The sequence below is a fragment of the Salmo salar genome, chromosome 28 (genome assembly GCF_965601325.2).
Source record: "Salmo salar chromosome 28, fSalSal1, whole genome shotgun sequence".
In the NCBI taxonomy this organism is placed as follows: Eukaryota; Metazoa; Chordata; class Actinopteri; order Salmoniformes; family Salmonidae; genus Salmo; species Salmo salar.
In genome coordinates, this window is record NC_138318.1 from 36564481 (window position 1) to 36588131 (window position 23651).

At 44.8% G+C, this 23651-nt stretch overlaps 1 protein-coding gene and 1 long non-coding RNA gene across 2 annotated transcripts in view; one reads left to right on the forward strand and one right to left on the reverse strand.

The window, feature by feature from the left end:
* LOC106589905 (calcium-activated potassium channel subunit alpha-1) overlaps positions 1-23651 on the reverse strand; it is a 220986-nt gene that overhangs the window by 136901 nt on the left and 60434 nt on the right. The gene's annotated exons all lie outside the window — the stretch shown is intronic.
* On the forward strand, positions 2617-3431 carry LOC106589904 (uncharacterized). The gene is made up of 2 exons (XR_001324967.3): positions 2617-2994; positions 3211-3431. It is a non-coding gene; the product is annotated as an uncharacterized LOC106589904 (long non-coding RNA).

Genomic DNA, 23651 nt, shown 5'->3' on the forward strand with positions numbered 1-23651 from the left:
TTCTTCTGTATTTAGTCGATGCCACTCCGACATTGCTCGTCCAAATATTTCTATATTTCTTAATTCCATTCTTTTACTTTGAGATTTGTGTATTGTTGTGAATTGTTAGATATTACTGCACTGTTGGAGCTAGGAACACAAGCATTTTGAAACACCCGCAATAACATCTGCTAAATATGTGTATGTGACCAATAACATTTAATTTGATTTAAACCTTCCCTGACTTCTTGACCCTCAGCTGTATCCTTCCCTAGACCATTCTCTCATTCTGATCCTTCCCTGACTGCTTGACCCTCAGGGACAGTACACCCACACTGACATCGCATCACAAACTGACAAAAATCACAAACATATTGAACTCCTCCTACAGTACAATAGTAGTACCAGCACTCAACACTGACACCACAACTACTACAGGGAACTAGCCTGTAGCCCTCAGTCACTAAACATGCCTACTACAGGGAACTAGCCTCAAGCCCTCAGTCACTAAACATGCCTACTACAGGGAACTAGCCTGTAGCCCTCAGTCACTAAACATGCCTACTACAGGGAACTAGCCTGTAGCCCTCAGTCACTAAACATGCCTACTACAGGGAACTAGCCTGTAGCCCTCAGTCACTAAACATGCCTACTACAGGGAACTAGCCTGTAGCCTTCAGTCACTAAACATGCCTACTACAGGGAACTAGCCTGTAGCCCTCAGTCACTAAACATGCCTACTACAGGGAACTAGCCTGTAGCCATCAGTCACTAAACATGCCTACTACAGGGAACTAGCCTGTAGCCCTCAGTCACTAAAAATGCCTACTACAGGGAACTAGCCTGTAGCCCTCAGTCACTAAACATGCCTACTACAGGGAACTAGCCTGTAGCCCTCAGTCACTAAACATGCCTACTACTGTGAACTAGCCTGTAGCCCTCAGTCACTAAACATGCCTACTACAGGGAACTAGCCTGTAGCCATCAGTCACTAAACATGCCTACTACAGGGAACTAGCATGTAGCCATCAGTCACTAAACATGCCTACTACAGGGAACTAGCCTGTAGCCCTCAGTCACTAAACATGCCTACTACAGGGAACTAGCCTGTAGCCTTCAGTCACTAAACATGCCTACTACAGGGAACTAGCCTGTAGCCCTCAGTCACTAAACATGCCTACTACAGGGAACTAGCCTGTAGCCCTCAGTCACTAAACATGCCTACTACAGGGAATTAGCCTGTAGCCCTCAGTCACTAAACATGCCTACTACAGGGAACTAGCCTGTACCCCTCAGTCACTAAACATGCCTACTACAGGGAACTAGCCTCAAGCCCTCAGTCACTAAACATGCCTACTACAGGGAACTAGCCTGTAGCCCTCAGTCACTAAACATGCCTACTACAGGGAGAAAACATTTGTATATTGCTGTCTGATTCTGTGAGCAAGGAAGCAGCAGTGTTCTTGCCTTTGCACTTATTTAAAACACATGCAAAACATTTTACCACACTCACATTCATAAATGAAAACGTAGGTCCTCTTTTCCTGAATTAAACTCCTAGGGTAGGTTCGACATGCACATTTACAAATAATGCTTTCTCTATCATAATGCTTTTTGCTTTACTCAATAGGGCCCTGAGATCTCCGCCTGCAACTGCCAATCAGAAACTGGCACACACACACACACACACACACACACACACACACACACACACACACACACACACACACACACACACACACACACACACACACACACACACACACACACACACACACACACACACACACACACACACACACACACACAGTAGATACACATCCCATCAGAGTATAGGTAGTAGATACACATCCCATCAGAGTATAGCTAGTAGATACACATCCCATCAGAGTATAGGTATTAGATACACATCCCATCAGAGTATAGGTAGTAGATACACATCCCATTAGAGTATAGGTAGTAGATACACATCCCATCAGAGTATAGGTAGTAGATACACATCCCATCAGAGTATAGGTAGTAGATACACATCCCATCAGAGTATAGGTAGTAGATACACATCCCATCAGAGTATAGGTAGTAAATACACATCCCATCAGAGTATAGCTAGTAGATACACATCCCATCAGAGTATAGGTAGTAGATACACATCCCATCAGAGTATAGGTAGTAGATACACATCCCATCAGAGTATAGGTAGGTAGTAGATACACATCCCATCAGAGTATAGGTAGTAGATACACATCCCATCAGAGTATAGGTAGTAGATACACATCCCATCAGAGTATAGGTAGTAGATACACATCCCATCAGAGTATAGGTAGTATAGCTAGTATAGCTAGTAGATACACATCCCATCAGAGTATAGGTACACACACACACACACACACACACACACACACACACACACACACACACACACACACACACACACACACACACACACACACACACACACACACACACACACACACACACACACACACACACGTAGCCTCTGGGTCTGTGATAGAACTGGTTAATGCAGAAAGACCAGTGATATTACTTTCATAACACAGTTCCTGGTTTCGTCAACCAATGCCAACCAATCAACGTCTCACAACAAGGTATATATATGGATGAAGCCACAGGGTCAATATCATTTAGGAAAATGGCTGGTGTTGTCAGGGACATGTATGCAGGAGAAAATCTGACTGAACTGACGATAAGACAGAGAGAAACATACAGAAGAAAGAAGTTAAGAGAGAATGTTAATGTTCTCTTCAGAATATATAGAACAGTCAGGACCGTACGGAACTTGCATGTACTGTTATGCAGACCGAGCCACGAACCTGAAACGATGACTACAATTCTCCGGACGCACATCAATGACACTAAGTTACAGGTGTCTCTACAGCTGACATCCAGAATGGAAACAAGAATTACGAGAGTGGAGACAATATCAATTAGTGGGAATACAGATCAGTTGGAAACCTTATGTAACTCTTTCGCTGACCTGTTCCCACATGCTTTCGGGTACAATCCTCTGTCCTTTGAGTTTCTGTTTGACTTGTTGGATTTTTACATTCCAAGACCAATGTGACATTATAATGGGTTGGCTTGATAGATGTTGTAATATGTTAAAATAAATGTTCCACCTGCACCTGTTAGTAATAAACTCGGTGTCATGTCACTCCTCAAAGTTAAGTGGTTATTATATCCATTGCTCTCTGTTTCCTCTCCATTTTACAGAGTTGAGGAATAGGAGGCTGAAAATCAAGACATCAAAGAAGAAGAATAAGAAGAAGATGATGTCATAACACAACACGGATTCTCCTCTCATCTGATTTGAAAAATAATTCTACTCACTTTTTCTGTGTCAAAGCCATCTGCCTGTCTTAGAAAAACAATCCACTGTTTGCACCACTGTTTCTAATGAGCATGTCATAATAAATCATATTTGATTGAGACAACTGTGTGATGATGATTTTTCATATCAGACAGAGTGGAGGAAATTATTTAATGACCTACTATGTTGTTTAATAAGACCTACTATGCTGTTTTACTTGGACAATTGTTAGTATATTGCTGATACAGGCTTGTCATGTGACTTAGCTGTTTGGGGTGCGACTGCAGTATGTGACATCCTGTTTTCACTACTGTGTTGTGACATGGTACGGGTGGTATGCAGAAGATAGTCCTATTTGGTAAAAGACCAAGTCCATATTATGGCAAGAACAGCTCAAATAAGCAAAGAGAAATGACAGTCCATCATTACGTTAAGACATGAAGGTCCATCTGGAAAATTTCAAGAAGTACAGTCGCAAAAACCATCAAGCGCTACAATGAAACTGGCTCTCATGAGGACCACCACAAGAAAGGAAGACCCAGAGTTACCTCTGCTGCAGAGGATAAGTTCATTAGAGTTAACTGCACCTCAGATTCCAGACCAAATAAATGCATCACAGAGTTCAAGTAACAGACACATCTCAACATCAACTGTTCAGAGGAGACTGCATGAATCAGGCCTTCATGGTCGAATTGCTGCAAATAAACCACTATTAAAGGACACCAATAAGAATAAGAGACTTGCTTGGGTCAAGAAGAAACACGAGCAATGGATATTAGACCGGTGGAAATCTGTCCTTTGGTCTGATGAATGTAGTGGTTATTTCTTTATCATCAAATGAGGAGAGACAAACTTATCACACAAGTCAGAGTTAAACTTAAACTAAATCTTTATTAACTTATTAATAAGGAAAGCATGTCACACCACACACACAAGTGAATGATGTAAATGCTCTGCAATAACGATGGCTGGTTGACAAACCACCCTTAGATGATTTGTTTAGAGCCCCGACACAAAGAATACAAATATCTTTTATAGCAAAGATACATGACAAACAACAGATGTATGGAATGGGTCACAAGGTAAGGATTTGTATGAATAAAATTATAACTCACAGCAGACAGAATCTGCTGTAAAGACTGTTCTCATTGTGTGGAAAGGTTCCCCTCCTCATTATCCATACCCGAGCCATCTCCACCCTGGTACCTCCCAGTACACAAACACCAACTCATGCTATGGAATGCGGTCTTTAGGTTTTATCACCAAAGGCATCGTAAATCCACTGTCAGCATTAAGCCCCAGAGGCCCAACTCAGAAGACCACGCACAGATGAGAGTGTTCTAAGAACCCTATTCTATTCCATAAAACAACAATTTGACGCAATAACAGTATTGGGACATAATCTTGTAATTTTGTTCTCACATGAGTGCATTTTTTGGTTCCAACCGCTGTGTCTTTGTGAGGTGCAGAGTAGGTGAATGGATGATCTCTGCATGTGTGGTTCCCACCATGAAGCATGGAGGAGGAGGAGGTGTGATGATGTGGGGCACAGTTAACCAGCATGGCTACCACAGCATTCTGCAGCGATACGCCACTCCATCTGGTTTGCGCTTAATGGGACTATCATTTGTTTTTTAACAGGACAATAAACCAAAACACACCTCCAGGCTGTGTAAAGGCTATTTGACCAAGAAGGAAAGTGATGGAGTGCTGCATCAGATGACCTGGCCCTCCACAATCACCCGACCTCAACCCAATTGAGATGGTTTGGGATGAGTTGGACCACAGAGTGAAGGAAAAGCAGCCAACAAGTGCTCAGCATATGTGGGGAAACTCCTTCAAGACCGTTGGAAAAGCATTCCTCATGAAGCTGGATTTGTTCATGTTTAGGCTGTTACAAATGTACTGATATAAGTGGATGCACGTGGCATTCTGGCAAATCTTAGACAAAACATCTTAGTTGTGCCTGTTGTTCACATGCGTATCTGCCCTCTCATTGGCTCGAATTGTCCCAGCTAATCTTGCCTCCTCCCTCCCACCTACCTTCCATCTTTGATTTCATGTATTGTACTTTTTGGTGGAGACCAACTTCAGCGCTGCACAATTTGCAGCCATTTCGGCGACGAAGGTGGTGACTACTTCCTCAGCAGGATTATTTTTATTGACTGCTGGGACACTTTTGGTTGCCTATGAATACAGTGTGACTCCGCGCATGACGCGCATGACTCCAACACCACCATTAAGTTCGCCGACGACACAACGGTGGTAGGCCTGACCATCGACGACGATGAGACAGCCTATAGGGAGGAGGTCAAAGACCTGGCAGTGTGGTGCCAGGACAACAACCTCTCTCTCAACGTCAGAAAGACAAAGGAGCTGATCGTGGACTACAGGAAAGTGAGGGTTGAGCACACCCCTATTCACATCTACAAGGGTGTAGTGGAGTGCTTCAAGTTCCTCGGTGTCCACTAAGGATCTATCATGGTCCACACACACCAACACAGTCGTTAAGAGGGCACGACAACGCCTCTTCCCCCTCAGGAGGCTGAAAAGATCATCAAAAGGTTCTACAGCTGCACCATTTGAGAGCATCTTGACTTGCTGCATTACCGCTTAGTATGGTAAATTCTTGGCAACCAACCGCAAGGCACTGCAGAGGCTAGTGCGTACGACCCACTACATCACTGGGGCCGAGCTCACAGGCCATCCAGGACCTCTATACCAGATGGTGTCAGACAAAGGGCCTAAAAATTGTCAGACTCCAGCCACCCAAGTCATAGACTGTTCTCTCTGTTACCGCATGGCAAGTCTGGAACCACCAGACCCTGAACAGCTTCTACCTCCTAAGCTGACATATTTAATTGTTTTAAGATGGTCATAACATATGTGTCACGACTTCCGCCAAAGTCGGCTCCTCTCCTTGTTCGGGCGGCGTTCGGCGGTCGACGTCACCGGCTTTCTAGCCATCGCCGCTCCATTTTTCATTTATCCATTTGTTTTGTCTTGTTCCCTGCACACCTGGTTTTCATTCCCCAATCACACTACATGTATTTATTCCTCTGTTCCCCCTCATGTCTTTGTGTGAAATTGTTTCGTGTTACGTGTCAATTTTGATGCGATAGACTGGTGTTCATTTGTTCCGTGTTTTTTATATCACGAGGTATGTTTATTTTGTTTGAACAATATTATTGTGACTGTTTGCGCATTTGCACTTTGGCATATTGGATGGAGGTTTCGACGCAGTGGCGTCCGTCTGTTGGTTTCTCCTGCCTAAACAGGGCTCCGGGCAGCCGAGCGGAAATGGAGGAAAACTCGCCTCCCTGCGGACCTGGCATCCTTTCACTCCCTCCTCTCTACATTTTCCTCTTCTGTCTCTGCTGCTAAAGCCACTTTCTACCACTCTAAACTCCAAGCATCTGCCTCTAACCCTAGGAAGCTCTTTGCTACCTTCTCCTCCCTCCTGAATCCTCCTCCCCCTCCCCCCCCTCCTCCCTCTCTGCGGATGACTTCGTCAACCATTTTGAAAAGAAGGTTGACGACATCCGATCCTCGTTTGCTAAGTCAAACGACACTGCTGGTCCTGCTCACACTGCCCTACCCTGTGCTTTGACCTCTTTCTCCCCTCTCTCTCCAGATGAAATCTCGCGTCTTGTGACGGCCGGCCGCCCAACAACCTGCCCACTTGACCCTATCCCCTCCTCTCTTCTCCAGACCATTTCCGGAGACCTTCTCCCCTACCTCACCTCGCTCATCAACGCATCCTTGACCGCTGGCTACGTCCCTTCCGTCTTCAAGAGAGCGAGAGTTGCACCCCTTCTGAAAAAACCTACACTCGATCCCTCCGATGTCAACAACTACAGACCAGTATCCCTTCTTTCCTTTCTCTCCAAAACTCTTGAACGCGCCGTCCTTGGCCAGCTCTCTTGCTATCTCTCTCAGAATGACCTTCTTGATCCTAATCAGTCAGGTTTCAAGACTGGGCATTCAACTGAGACTGCTCTTCTCTGTGTCACGGAGGCTCTCCGCACTGCTAAAGCTAACTCTCTCTCCTCTGCTCTCATCCTTCTAGACCTATCTGCTGCCTTTGATACCGTGAACCATCCGATCCTCCTCTCCACCCTCTCCGAGCTGGGCATCTCCGGCACCGCGCACGCTTGGATTGCGTCCTACCTGACAGGTCGCTCCTACCAGGTGGCGTGGCGAGAATCTGTCTCCGCACCACGTGCTCTCACCACTGGTGTCCCCCAGGGCTCTGTTCTTGGCCCACTCCTATTCTCGCTATACACCAAGTCACTTGGCTCTGTCATATCCTCACATGGTCTCTCATATCATTGCTATGCAGATGACACACAATTAATCTTCTCCTTTCCCCCTTATGACAACCAGGTGGCGAATCGCATCTCTGCATGTCTGGCAGACATATCAGTGTGGATGACGGATCACCACCTCAAGCTGAACCTCGGCAAGACGGAGCTGCTCTTCCTCCCGGGGAAGGACTGCCCGTTCCATGATCTCGCCATCACGGTTGACAACTCCCTTGTGTCCTCCTCCCAGAGTGCTAAGAGCCTTGGCGTGACCCTGGACAACACCCTGTCGTTCTCCACCAACATCAAGGCGGTGACCCGATCCTGTAGGTTCATGCTCTACAACATTCGCAGAGTACGACCCTGCCTCACACAGGAAGCGGCGCAGGTCCTAATCCAGGCACTTGTCATCTCCCGTCTGGATTATTGCAACTCGCTGTTGGCTGGGCTCCCTGCCTGTGCCATTAAACCCCTACAACTCATCCAGAACGCCGCAGCCCGTCTGGTGTTCAACCTTCCCAAGTTCTCTCACGTCACCCCGCTCCTCCGCTCTCTCCACTGGCTTCCAGTCGAAGCTCGCATCCGCTACAAGACCATGGTGCTTGCCTACGGAGCTGTGAGGGGAACGGCACCTCCGTACCTTCAGGCTCTGATCAGGCCCTACACCCAAACAAGGGCACTCCGTTCATCCACCTCTGGCCTGCTCGCCTCCCTACCTCTGAGGAAGCACAGTTCCCGCTCAGCCCAGTCAAAACTGTTCGCTGCTCTGGCACCCCAATGGTGGAACAAGCTCCCTCACGACGCCAGGACAGCGGAGTCAATCACCACCTTCCGGAGACACCTGAAACCCCACCTCTTCAAGGAATACCTGGGATAGGATAAAGTAATCCTTCTAACCCCCCCCCTTAAAAGATTTAGATGCACTATTGTAAAGTGGTTGTTCCACTGGATATTATAGGTGTATGCACCAATTTGTAAGTCGCTCTGGATAAGAGCGTCTGCTAAATGACTAAAATGTAAATGTAAATGTAAATAAAGTGTGCGCCTGTTCACAACTCTCTGCTCTCCTGCACCTGACTCCGCTCCCAGTACGCACGCCATTGACAATATGGAATTGTTTTAAGATGGTCATACTATGGATCATTTAGCTATTTTGATTAGGGATTTTTAGCACCCCTTTAGTTATCCCCCAAAAATATATTTTAAAAGTATTTGATAAAATATTGAATTTGGCCTCGACTACTATAGCGCAGAGAAACACATTGAATAATACATTCACAAATGGCGAAAAGGAAGAAGAAACAACGTTTTGAAGCATTTGTCTACAAGATATAAGAAAGTTCAGGAAATATTTTTAGTTTTTTTTACACATACAGTATTTAACCCATTTTGGGGGTAGGCACAAAACCACCTTCATACCTCCATTAATTCTATTTTTTTACCTGTTCCATTTACCTTCAAACAAGAGCAAAACAGAGAACACCACCGTGTTTGTGAGAATCTCCCCTTTCCACAGCAGGGTCACCTTTAGTTTGTAGCACAAACGGTCGGGACGCTACAACCAGCAGTGTGGGATGCACACATACAGTACAGCAGTGGCATCAGCTGCTTGCCTATATCTCTCAATGGAGCTTGTGGGAGAAAAATAGTAACAGACCACTGACAACTGAAATATGAAAATGACAAATTAGCCTCTCTGTCTGTCTGTACCTCTTGATTATATTCTTTGGATTTTGACTTGGGGAAATCAGTCAAAGAAATGATCATCTGTTTCGCCCCGGAAAGAGGCTTTAGACGTTGTTTATACACTGTGTGGACGGACGTGCCGTTACAACAACCGACGGAAAGTCTGGTTAATACACACAAATAGTACCAGATAGGGATTATTTGACTTGTAGCCACAGCGAAACCCTTTTTGGTGCTATATAAGGAACCTTTTTTAGAAGGTTCTATAAAGAACCATGCTCATATGGTTCTAAATGGAACCTGTATGGTGCTATAAAGAATTGTAGAACCTTAATGAAGAACCGTTCTCTAAACTACCTTCCTCAATCTCAAAGGTTCATTGTAGATCCTTCTGAAGAAACATACAGGGTTCTGGTTTTTAACCATCATTTAACTAGGCAAGTCAGTTAAGAACAAATTCTTATTTACAATGACGGCCTAGGAATAGTGGGTTAACTTCCTTGTTCAGGGGGCAGAATGACGAGGACTTGATCTAGCAATCTTTTGGCTACTGGCCTAACGCTCTAACGCTCTAACCACTAGGCTACCTGCCGCCCTAACTGACAAGATGAATCAAGTGAACCCCATCTGGAACAGCTGGGGCTACCTGAGGAGAGAATTAATAACCACTGATTTAGTCAACTGTTCTCATTTGACACAAGGCCATACGTGAGTCATATATAATATGTACTAGCATAACACAACAGATTAGATAAACTGGAATGACACTCTCACTCACGGTTGCATTAAAAAGAGCTGTGAGCAAACCACGCCCCAAAATATTCTAACAGTGGAAAGAACCGCTTTTCTACACTGTAAAGAACCACTGAAGGGCTCAAAGGGTTCTTTGGGTCAGTATGGTTCCACATAGAACCATCACCCTTCCCAAAGAACCCTTGAGGAACCCTCTTTTCTTAGTGTGTATATGCTTAGGCCCTCTGTGCCGGTAGTGACAGCAGGACACAACCTGCATACTAATAAGGCCTCTAACAACACAACAACACTCCCATCCTCTCTGCAGGCCTGGCTAGCATCCCCAATTACACCCTATTCCCTATGTAGTGCACTACTTTTGACCAGGGGCCATAGTACTGAAAAGGGACTATGGCACCATTTGGGACTTACATCCTGGATTCCTCAAACAGTATTTTTATATAACCTACACAGCATGTGTTTCACAAACATCTTATTTCACCCAAACCTAGCAATCTGCCAGGAGGGAACATTGGAAACACAGGAGGGAACAGGTTCACTGATATTCAAGTCACTCCGAAATCTTTATCTAGATTCTAGAATCTTCATAATCACACAAAGAAAATGGAGGGCAGGGCAGGAACTTGGCAAGTACATACCAATTCAGTAAATGAGATACTTAATATTCTTTAACACCCATGCCAACATTAAAGTAACTTTGATACAAAGTGCCATTGCTACCATAAATAATCCCTAATGGAACTTCTATATTAAAATGTTGCCTCAGTCCTAATGCCCTATTCCCCATCCTTACCCACCCAGCAGGAGAGCTGTGTTTTTCACCACAACATTATCCCCCCTAATGCACAGCAGCCCTAGTAATGAGTTTGCTGTCAGTTTGATGCATGCCATTTATCTTTTCCATTCATCTTCCACACAGAGAACTGAGAGACAGAGAGAGAGAGACAGAGAGAGAGAGAGAGAGAGAGAGAGAGAGAGAGAGAGAGAGAGAGAGAGAGAGAGAGAGAGAGAGAGAGAGAGAAAAAACGACACAATGGACACAAGGCCAAGAGAATCTCCAATTATACCTGGTACTAAGATGTATTGTACCTATGTATTATACCTGGTACTAAGATGTATTGTACCTATGTATTATACCTGGTACTAAGATGTATTGTACCTATGTATTATACCTGGTACTAAGATGTATTGTACCTATGTATTATACCTGGTACTAAGATGTATTGTACCTATGTATTATACCTGGTACTAAGATGTATTGTACCTATGTATTATACCTGGTACTAAGATGTATTGTACCTATGTATTATACCTGGTACTAAGATGTATTGTACCTATGTATTATACCTGGTACTAAGATGTATTGTACCTATGTATTATACCTGGTACTAAGATGTATTGTACCTATGTATTATACCTGGTACTAAGATGTATTGTACCTATGTATTATACCTGGTACTAAGATGTATTGTACCTATGTATTATACCTGGTACTAAGATGTATTGTACCTATGTATTATACCTGGTACTAAGATGTATTGTACCTATGTATTATACCTGGTACTAAGATGTATTGTACCTATGTATTATACCTGGTACTAAGATGTATTGTACCTATGTATTATACCTGGTACTAAGATGTATTGTACCTATGTATTATACCTGGTACTAAGATGTATTGTACCTATGTATTATACCTGGTACTAAGATGCGTCTGTTGTCCTGATCTTTTCCCACACTGATTCTGCCCACATTTGTCGACGATCAAAAGACGCATTGTAATCTGATTGTGATTAGATCTTCCTGACCAGGTAGTCGAAGACGCATCTTGTATGGACATACTTGAAGTGTAAACTAATCCATATAAATTTGGCCAATGTCAAGGTTGTCCCGCCCTCTCAAAACAATCACACGTGTGAGTGTCGTGTGGATGAGTGGTTTCCCGATGTCAACATTGTGAACAGAGTGCCCCATGGTGGCGGTGGGGTTATGATATGGGCAGGCAGGCATAAGCTACAGAGAACGAAAACATTTGCATTTTATCGATGGCAGTTTGAATACACAGAGATACCGTGTCGAGATCCTGAGGCCCGTTGTCGTGCCATTCATTCGCCGCCATCACTTCATATTTCAGCATGATAATGCACGGTCATAACGCAAGGATACTTACACAATTCCTGGAAGCTAGAAATGTCCCAGTTCTTCCCTGGCCTTCATACTCACCAGACATGTCTCCCATTGAGCATGTTTGGGATGCTCTGGATCAATGCGTACGACAGCGTGTTCCAGTTCCCCGCTAATATTCAACAACTTCGCACAGCCATTGAAGAGGAGCGGGACAACATTCCACAGGCCACAATCAACAGCCTGATCAACTCTTTTCGAAGGAGATGTGTCGCACTGCATGAGGCAAATGATGGTCACACCAGATACTGACTGGTTTTCTAATCCTCGCCCCTACCTTTAAGGTCTCTGTGACCAACAGATGCATATCTGTATTCCCAGTCATGAGAAATCCATAGATTAGGACCTAATGAATTTAGTTCAATTGACTGATTTCCTTATGAACTGTAACTCAGTAAAATCCTAGAAATTGTTGCATGTTGCATTTTATATTTTGGTTCAGTGTACTATATTATATTCTGTGAATCTTTAGAGCATTTACCAGCTATCAATAAAGTGCAGAATGTGTCTGAACTGATGTGTAAATGTGTATAGCTTTCTGTAAGCATGAGCCAGGCCACTGTCCAATAAGCTTCAATAGGGATCCTTTAGGCTACTTTTAGTGGTTTTATCCATGCATTTTGCTATAGGTTTGTATTGTTCCATTCACTGATCAATGATTGAGTAAATTAAACCACGTTCATTCTCCCTCATGTCGTTTTCTCTCCTTTACTAAATACTAAAGGATATTTACTTTATAAGATTACAATAATATAAAGACAACGTGTGTAAACATCCATGTGTTAAGAACAACCCCCTGTCCAGACCTGTTTAGATAATGTGTTGCACCATTGGGAGATGCACTTTGTAGCCTACTCTGCAACTTATTAACCTGTTTCTACTGTGTGCATATAGGGACTAAGTTTCATTTTTATTTATACTGTGCATTAATTGTACTTTGTACACACATCCAGATACTCAGCTGGTTTGTGTGGTGACTTGGGGATGAGAGAGAGATTCTCTGAATATTTATTTTTGTAAGGCTGTGGAGAGGTCAGAGGTTATGCAGGACAGTAGCCCAGTCTTAAATCGTTGGAGAACTAAAGTAGGCAGTGATGATGATAGTATGAAACTATTGATTATAAAAGTGTGCTGTTTTCTGTCAATTTATACAGCTTGTGTCCTAACGGGAGGTCCAAGGCAGGTTGGATTCATTTGCATATAGGAAGGGACCAGGGAAGCTGGTCACAGTACGGACGATGTGGGCAGTCGATTGGTCGACATTTTAAAATTTGTATTTTTCCATATATATATAGACACACCCTATGTTTGAATACAATCAACTATATGTAGGCTACTGAGCTTGTCTGGTACCTTAAGCACTGCGAATTAAAAAAAATTGTAACGGTTGTCTTCATGAATGGACCAAGGCGCAGCAGGTATGTGAATACTCATGGTTATTTTATTACCAAAAAAAGAGTAAAGCATCCACTTGAAAAAAACAATGACGGTGACAACAGTAGCAGTTTTACAGGCTATACACGCAGTGTAAAAACAACTACCCACAAACCCAAGTGACAAACATACTCCTATATATATATGACTCCCAATCAGGAACAACGATCCCCAGCTGTTCCTGATTAGGAGCCACAAGACCAACACAGAACACAAGACTGCCACGTCCTGACCCCAAAACTACAACAACAGCTCCATCTGCTGGTCAGGACGTGACAGTACCCCCCCCTCAAGGTGCAGACCCCGGAATGCACCTAACAATGAAAAAACACCAACAAACAAAAATCCCCAACAAAACCCATAAACAATAACCCCTAAACAATAAGGGAGGGAAGGGAGGGTGGCTGCCGTCAACGACGGCACTGTGCTACACCCTCCCTCCCCAACCCACCTATCCTGGAGGTGGCTCCGGTGCAGGACGTGGACCCTGCTCCACCCTCGGCGTCGCCCACTTTGGTGGAGCCGATAGCTGCACCAGGCAGACGGACCCCTCGAGCCGGGCCGGAGGACAGGAGGGCCCCTCGGGCCGGGCCGGGGAACAGGAGGGCCCCTCGGGCCGGGCCGGGGGGCAGGAGGGCCCCTCGGGCCGGGCCGGGGAGCAGGAGGACCCCTCGGGCCGGGCCGGGGAGCAGGAGGGCCCCTCGGGCCGGGCCGGGGAGCAGGAGGGCCCCTCGGGCTGGGCCGTGGAGCAGGAGGGCCCCTCGGGCTGGGCCGGGGAGCAGGAGGGCCCCTCGGGCTGGGCCGGGGAGCAGGAGGGCCCCTCGGGCTGGGCCGGGGAGCAGGAGGGCCCCTCGGGCTGGGCCGGGGAGCAGGAGGGCCCCTCGGGCTGGGCCGGAGAGCAGGAGGGCCACTCGGGCTGGGCCGGAAGGCATGCGGGCCACTCGGGCTGGGCCGGAAGGCATGCGGGCCACTCGGGCTGGGCCGGAAGGCATGCGGGCCACTCGGGCTGGGCCGGAAGGCATGCGGGCCACTCGGGCTGGGCCGGAAGGCATGCGGGCCACTCGGGCTGGGCCGGAAGGCATGCGGGCCACTCGGGCTGGGCCGGAAGGCATGCGGGCCACTCGGGCTGGACCGGAGGGCAGGAGGACCACTCGGGCTGGACCGGAGGGCAGGAGGACCACTCGGGCTGATCCTGACAGGCCGGGCACCCTGGCAGATCAGGGCAGGCGGGCACCTCTGGCAGAACAGGGCAGTCCGGCCACTCTGGCAGAACAGGGCAGTCCGGCCACTCTGGCAGAACAGGGCAGTCCGGCCACTCTGGCAGAACAGGGCAGTCCGGCCACTCTGGCAGAACAGGGCAGTCCGGCCACTCTGGCAGAACAGGGCAGTCCGGCCACTCTGGCAGAACAGGGCAGTCCGGCCACTCCGGCAGAACAGGGCAGTCCGGCCACTCCGGCAGAACAGGGCAGTCCGGCCACTCCGGCAGAACAGGGCAGTCCGGCCACTCCGGCAGAACAGGGCAGTCCGGCCACTCCGGCAGAACAGGGCAGTCCGGCCACTCCGGCAGAACAGGGCAGTCCGGCCACTCCGCCAGTTCAGGGCAGTCCGGCCACTCTGGCAGTTCAGGGCAGTCCGGCCACTCCGGCAGTTCAGGGCAGTCCGGCCACTCCGGCAGTTCAGGGCAGTCCGGCCACTCCGGCAGTTCAGGGCAGTCCGGCCACTCCGGCAGTTCAGGGCAGTCCGGCCACTCCGGCAGTTCAGGGCAGTCCGGCCACTCCGGCAGTTCAGGGCAGTCCGGCCACTCCGGCAGTTCAGGGCAGTCTGGCCACTCTGGCAGTTCAGGGCAGTCTGGCCACTCTGGCAGTTCAGGGCAGTCTGGCCACTCTGGCAGTTCAGGGCAGTCTGGCCACTCCGGCAGTTCAGGGCAGTCTGACCTCTCTGGCGACTGTTGACTGGCGGGCAGCTCTGACGACTGTTGACTGGCGGGCAGCTCTGACGACTGTTGACTGGCGGGCAGCTCTGACGACTGTTGACTGGCGGGCAACTCTGACGACTGTTGACTGGCGGGCAGCTCTGACGACTGTTGACTGGCGGGCAGCTCTGGTGACTGTTGACTGGCGAGGCTGGGTTGACACACTAGACTCCTGATGCGTGGGGCTGGTATAGGACGTGCCAGCCTGGAGACACGCACCTCCATGCTAGTGCGTCTGGCGGGAAACACCGGACCGAAAGGGCGCACTGGCGGTCTTGAGCGCAGGGTTGGCATCACTCCTTCCGGCTCGATGCTCCCCTTGCCCTGGCACCTGCGGGGCGCTGGTACTGGGCGAAGTGGGCTGTGCGTCCGTATAGGCGAGATGGTGCGCACCTCAGCGTAACATGGCGCCCTCCACCTCGTACGCACCTCCCTGTAGTCACGGGTAGCTGGCTTACGGCTCTTCCCTGGCCTGGCCAAACTACCCGTGTGCCCCCCCCCAAAAAAAATCTTGGGGCTGCCTCTCGGGTTCCCTTAGCTCCCTTAACTTGTCCGCCCAGAATTTTCTCTCGTCCTGCCAGGTCCATTCTTCCATTTCCTTCTCCTGTGGCTTCCTCCTCTTCTGCTGCTTGGTCCTTTGGTGGTGGGTAGTTCTGTAACGGTTGTCTTCATGAATGGACCAAGGCGCAGCAGGTATGTGAATACTCATGGTTATTTTATTACCAAAAAAAGAGTAAAGCATCCACTTGAAAAAAACAATGACGGTGACAACAGTAGCAGTTTTACAGGCTATACACGCAGTGTAAAAACAACTACCCACAAACCCAAGTGACAAACATACTCCTATATATATGACTCCCAATCAGGAACAACGATCCCCAGCTGTTCCTGATTAGGAGCCACAAGACCAACACAGAACACAAGACTGCCACGTCCTGACCCCAAAACTACAACAACAGCTCCATCTGCTGGTCAGGACGTGACAAAAATGAAGAGACACAAATTAATAAAAAAGAGGGTGCCAGAGATCAATATAGCCTAACCAGAAGGAGTAAACCCTGTTCCCTAAAATCCTCCTCCTCCCGCTGCTGCTGGCCGTCAAAGACTCTGTCATTATGCTCAAGAAGTCTGCAAACTTTTCCATTTGGAGTGCCAAGTAATCCTACCACTTCTACTGATCTGCCGTGCCAGTTATGATTTTCATCTGCACATTTTCTTGGAACAGTTTCATTTATAATGAGGTCTTCATATCTCAAAATCAATGTCATGTGGTTCATCAAAATTATATCTAAATGAAAATGATACAAATCTAAAAGTAACTTTTATTGCCATTGTGTAAAGAAAATTGCCTACATAAAGCAAATGTATTACATTGTATTAACTAACTATTGTATTAACTTGGTCCAGAGCAAAGGTCTTGCTAGCAAACTTTCAATATTGTATCAAATATTCTGAGCCCTCAAGAGTTTCCATGCCAGTGAGCTCCGGACAGGCAGACACAGCTGTAGGCTATTCAGGTAGGACTATTTTATGAGGTTTCCACCGGATCAGAGCATGACGTTTTTTTCCCCCTTTCATGCTGAGTGGTTATGAAAAGTGAGAGAGCTGGAAAGAATACATTGAGGAACTATTGTCATTCTCAATGGATGTAAAAACAGACTTTGTTTACTTAATGTTTGAGGGCGAAGACAACATTTATTTCAGAAGCTCCACGGTGATGGTGAGATTAAAACGATCAGAACTAGATAGACTAGTCTTACTTCTATAACGCGTAATCAGGTCCTTACTCATGATTGATAGGAACGTTCCAGACAATGAATAAAATGACGACTGGTTAATGGAATGAAATAAACCAAAAGTGCAGCCTAGGTGGTGCGTTCTGCTAACAACTTGAGTCCACTCCTACAATGACAACGGTGAAACTGTAATAATAATATAGTGAAATCGTTAACATAATTACCAAACAAACATTGTAGATTATAAATTATGGGAATTAACAGTAAATGTACTCCTGGTGATACTGGTGTGTCATCCCCGTGGCAACCCAATGGATTAGTCCACGTAATGGATTAGTCCACATAATGGATTAGTCCACGTAGACATGCATGAATCAGACAGGTGTCTCGTGTGTCATCATTTTTACATATATTTGCCATTGCTCAACAACAACAACAAAAATCTTGGTCGAAACAACAGCCTATCCACCAAACAATGGACCTGTGGACAAAATGTGGTCAGCACTAAATTAAGTACTCCCTTCATATAGTCCAGATAGATTCAGTTAAAACCGTGAGACTGCAACTGGACAAAGACGCTCAGTTAGACAAATCTTAACTTAACACTTTTACCAACATTTCTCAATTATATTATCTAACGTGATATGTCGGTTTGCTATTTGTTTCTATTTACTTTTTGCGATTTGAGGGTGAAATAATATAATAATATAATACTCAAACAAGAATGTACAATATGATGAAATGTGATAATATTGGTGAAATGAATACTTCAATGTCTCCCCCTGCATTACAGGAATAACATGACAACATACTCAATGTATCTCCCTGCATTACAGGAATAACATGACAACATACTCAATGTATCTCCCTGCATTACAGGAATAACATGACAACATACTCAATGTATCTCCCTGCATTACAGGAATAACATGACAACATACTCAATGTATCTCCCTGCATTACAGGAATAACATGACAACATACTCAATGTATCTCCCTGCATTACAGGAATAACATGACAACATACTCAATGTATCTCCCTGATTACAGGAATAACATGACAACATACTCAATGTATCTCCCTGCATTACAGGAATAACATGACAACATACTCAATGTATCTCCCTGCATTACAGGAATAACATGACAACATACTCAATGTCTCCCCCTGCATTACAGGAATAACATGACAACATACTCAATGTTCCCCTGCATTACAGGAATAACATGACAACATACTCAATGTATCTCCCTGCATTACAGGAATAACATGACAACATACTCAATGTATCTCCCTGCATTACAGGAATAACATGACAACATACTCAATGTATCTCCCTGCATTACAGGAATAACATGACAACATACTCAATGTATCTCCCTGCATTACAGGAATAACATGACAACATACTCAATGTATCTCCCTGCATTACAGGAATAACATGACAACATACTCAATGTATCTCCCTGCATTACAGGAATAACATGACAACATACTCAATGTATCTCCCTGCATTACAGGAATAACATGACAACATACTCAATGTATCTCCCTGCATTACAGGAATAACATGACAACATACTTCAATGTATCTCCCTGCATTACAGGAATAACATGACAACATACTCAATGTATCTCCCTGCATTACAGGAATAACATGACAACATACTTCAATGTATCTCCCTGCATTTACAAAATAGCCTCCAATACCCTACTCAACAAGCTGGATGCAGTCTATCACAGTGCCATCCGTTTTGTCACCAAAGCCCCATATACTACCCACCACTGCGACCTGTACGCTCTCGTTGGCTGGCCTTCGCTTCATAATCGTCGCCAAACACATTGGCTCCAGGTCATCTACAAGACCCTGCTAGGTAAAGTCCCCCCTTATCTCCGCTCACTGGTCACCATAGCAGCACCCACCTGTAGCACGCGCTCCAGCAGGTATATCTCTCTGGTCACCCCTAAAGCCAACTCCTCTTTTGGTCGCCTCTCCTTCCAGTTCTCTGCTGCCAATGACTGGAACGAACTACAAAAATCTCTGAAACTGGAAACACTTATCTCCCTCACGAGCTTTAAGCACCAGCTATCAGAGCAGCTCCCAGATCACTGCACCTGTACATAGCCCATCTATAATTTAGCCCAAACTACTACCTCTTCCCCTACTATATTTATTTATTTTATTTATTATTTTGCTCCTTTGCACCATATTATTTATATTTTAACTTTGAACTTTCTTCAAATTATAAATCTACCATTCCAGTGTTTTTCTTGCTATACTTTGTTTACTTTGCCACCATGGCCTTTTTTGTACCTTACCTCCCTTATCTCACATCATTTGCTCACATTGTATATAGTCTTATTTTTGTCTTTTTGTCTACTGTATCATTGATTGTATGTTTGTTTATTCCATGTGTAACTCTGTGTTGTTGTATGTTGTCGAACTGCTTTGCTTTATCTTGGCCAGGTCGCAATTGTAAGTGAGAACTTGTTCTCAACTTGCCTACCTGGTTAAATAAAGGTGAAATAAATAAATAAAAAATTACAGGAATAACATGACAACATACTCAATGTATCTCCCTGCATTACAGGAATAACATGACAACATACTCAATGTATCTCCCTGCATTACAGGAATAACATGACAACATACTCAATGTATCTCCCTGCATTACAGGAATAACATGACAACATACTCAATGTATCTCCCTGCATTACAGGAATAACATGACAACATACTCAATGTATCTCCCTGCATTACAGGAATAACATGACAACATACTCAATGTATCTCCCTGCATTACAGGAATAACATGACAACATACTCAATGTATCTCCCTGCATTACAGGAATAACATGACAACATACTCAATGTATCTCCCTGCATTACAGGAATAACATGACAACATACTCAATGTATCTCCCTGCATTACAGGAATAACATGACAACATACTTCAATGTATCTCCCTGCATTACAGGAATAACATGACAACATACTCAATGTATCTCCCTGCATTACAGGAATAACATGACAACATACTCAATGTATCTCCCTGCATTACAGGAATAACATGACAACATACTCAATGTATCTCCCTGCATTACAGGAATAACATGACAACATACTCAATGTATCTCCCTGCATTACAGGAATAACATGACAACATACTCAATGTATCTCCCTGCATTACAGGAATAACATGACAACATACTCAATGTATCTCCCTGCATTACAGGAATAACATGACAACATACTCAATGTATCTCCCTGCATTACAGGAATAACATGACAACATACTCAATGTATCTCCCTGCATTACAGGAATAACATGACAACATACTCAATGTATCTCCCTGCATTACAGGAATAACATGACAACATACTCAATGTATCTCCCTGCATTACAGGAATAACATGACAACATACTCAATGTATCTCCCTGCATTACAGGAATAACATGACAACATACTCAATGTATCTCCCTGCATTACAGGAATAACATGACAACATACTCAATGTATCTCCCTGCATTACAGGAATAACATGACAACATACTCAATGTATCTCCCTGCATTACAGGAATAACATGACAACATACTCAATGTATCTCCCTGCATTACAGGAATAACATGACAACATACTAATACAAACACAGACAGACAGACACATGTCATATAATGTCTATATACAGTGTTGTAATGTTGTGCAAATAAATAAACATAAATATGGGTTGCATTTACATTGGTGTTTGTTTTTCACTGGTTGCCCTTTTTTTGTCGCAACAGGTCACAAATCTTGCTGCTGTGATGGCACACTGTGGTATTTCACCCAGTAGATATGGGAGTTTATTCGAATTCTTTGTGGATCTGTGTAATCTGAGGGAAATATGTGTCTCTAATATGGTCATACATTGGACAGGAGGTTATGAAGTGCAGCTCAGGTTCCACCTCATTTTGTGGGCAGTGTGCACATAGCTTGTCTTCTCTTGAAAGCCAGGTCTGCCTACGGCGGCCTGTCTCAATGGGAAGGCTATGCTCACTGAGTCTGTACAAAGTCGAAGATTTCCTTAATTTTGGGTCAGTCACAGTGGTCAGGTATTCTGCCACTGTGTACTCTCTGTTTAGGGCCAAATAGCATTCTAGTTTGCTCTGTTTTTTTTTGTTAATTCTTTCCAATGTGTCAAGTAATTAAGTAATTATGTTGTTTTCTCACGATTTGGTTGGGTCTGATTGTGTTTCTGTCCTGGGGCTCTGTGGGGTCTTTTTGCCAGATCCTAATTGGTATGTCGGGTTTTATGTTCCTTTTGATGGCATAGAAGGCCATGTCTCTGAGATGGTTCACAGCTTTGTGGAAGTTACCTGTGGTGCTGATGTTTAGGCCGAGGTATGTATAGTTTTCTGTGTGCTCTAGGGTAACAGTGTCTAGATGGAATTTGTACTTGTGGTCCTGGCAACTGGACCATTTTTGCAACACCATTATTTTTGTCTTACTGAGATTTACTGTCAGGGCCCAGGTCTGTGCAGAAGATCTAGGTGCTGCTGTAGGCCCTCCTTGGTTGGGGACAGAAGCACCAGATCATCAGCAAATAGTAGATATTAGACTTCAGATTCAGAGCCAGCCAGCCAGCCAGCCAGCCAGCCAGCCAGCCAGCCAGACAGACAGACAGACAGACAGACAGACAGACAGACAGACAGACAGACAGACAGACAGACAGACAGACAGACAGACAGACAGACAGACAGACAGACAGACAGACAGACAGACAGACAGAGGTTTGATCGTTTTTTTGTTTGTTTTTTGTCTATGACGTGATGCGCAAGACACGTGGGGGTAAAATCTCTCTGCTGAGGAAAGAGGATTTCTCTCTCATCTTGTCAATGAAAGAAGATTATTATTCTGTCTGCCTGTGTTTTCATTCCACGGAGCTGTAGCCTCATCATCCTCTTTGTCCTGTATTTGAATGTTTACAGAATCATAGATCCCTCTATAATAAGAGGATCCAATATTCAGTAATGCCTTTTTAAAAAACATGCGCTGACAGTGGAAACGGATTGGGCTGTAATTCTATGGAAATTAAATTATAAAACGAAATATAAAGACCAGATAGTTAGGATCCCTATTAGCCGACGCCAATGGCGACAGCTAGTCTTACTGGGTTCTGACACATAACAACAACAAAAAATACATTACAGACAAAAATATTTTAAAATGTGTATACATTTAAAAAAACACACACACACACACACAGACAGACAGAACACACACACACACACATTGACACATGCACGCAGATCAAGGACAACAGACAACACCCTCTGTGACGTGATGTTGTTGGGAGAACACCGTCAGCAGTGGAGAGAGTAGAATGGAACCAGGGGAGAAAAAGGAGACAGCTGATGTTTATTCTTCTTCTGTGTTGTGTTTATGATGACCCAACACCCTCCATGGGCGGAGATTTCAACAAGCCAAACATCTGCCCTTTTTTTTTTTATGAATATAAACCCAAACATTATCGTAATCTCACAGATTGACTGACATTAGGGACAAATTGGGACAACAACAACTGAAACAAATGTTGAAACACTTACATTTATTTAAAGCCATTTCACAGAGAAAAAAAATCTCTCTCTGTAAAATAGTCAGTCAGTAGTTCTACAGGAGATATCTGGGTATTCTGTGTAGTTTTCTCCATGTACTGTATTTTCTGATTATACAAACACAACAAGTACCTTTCCAATATTTGAATACCTCTATAATGACTATTACAGAGACGTATGAATGAGAAAACAACCGATAGATAAAAAACAGATGAAGTCAGGCTATTCTGTGATGTCACACGTTTTATAGTTCCAGTGCTCTAAAATACAACAAGACAAAGTGGATGTACTGTAAATCCTAAAACTTACTGTAAATCCGAAAAATTACTGTAAATCCGAAAACTTACTGTAAATCCGAAAACTGGAACACATCCGGTAAAGATGGTTTGTATTCTAACAGTTTTAGATATTACATATCCAAGAATGTAAATAGGCCAAACGCATGTACAACATTCAACAAAATCTTAAAATTCACCACAAGATGTAAGTCAAAAATAACTGGCATACATTTCCTGACAGCTGGTGCCCAAATTCCAGCGCAGCTTGCTGGGTAAAGTGCTCACCAAATCAGACACAGGGAAATGATCTGGTGTAAGTAGTGTCCTGCCTACATGACGAACCACTGATTAAAGGGAACAACCAAACACTCCAGAGGGAACAGCTTGGCCTGAGAGA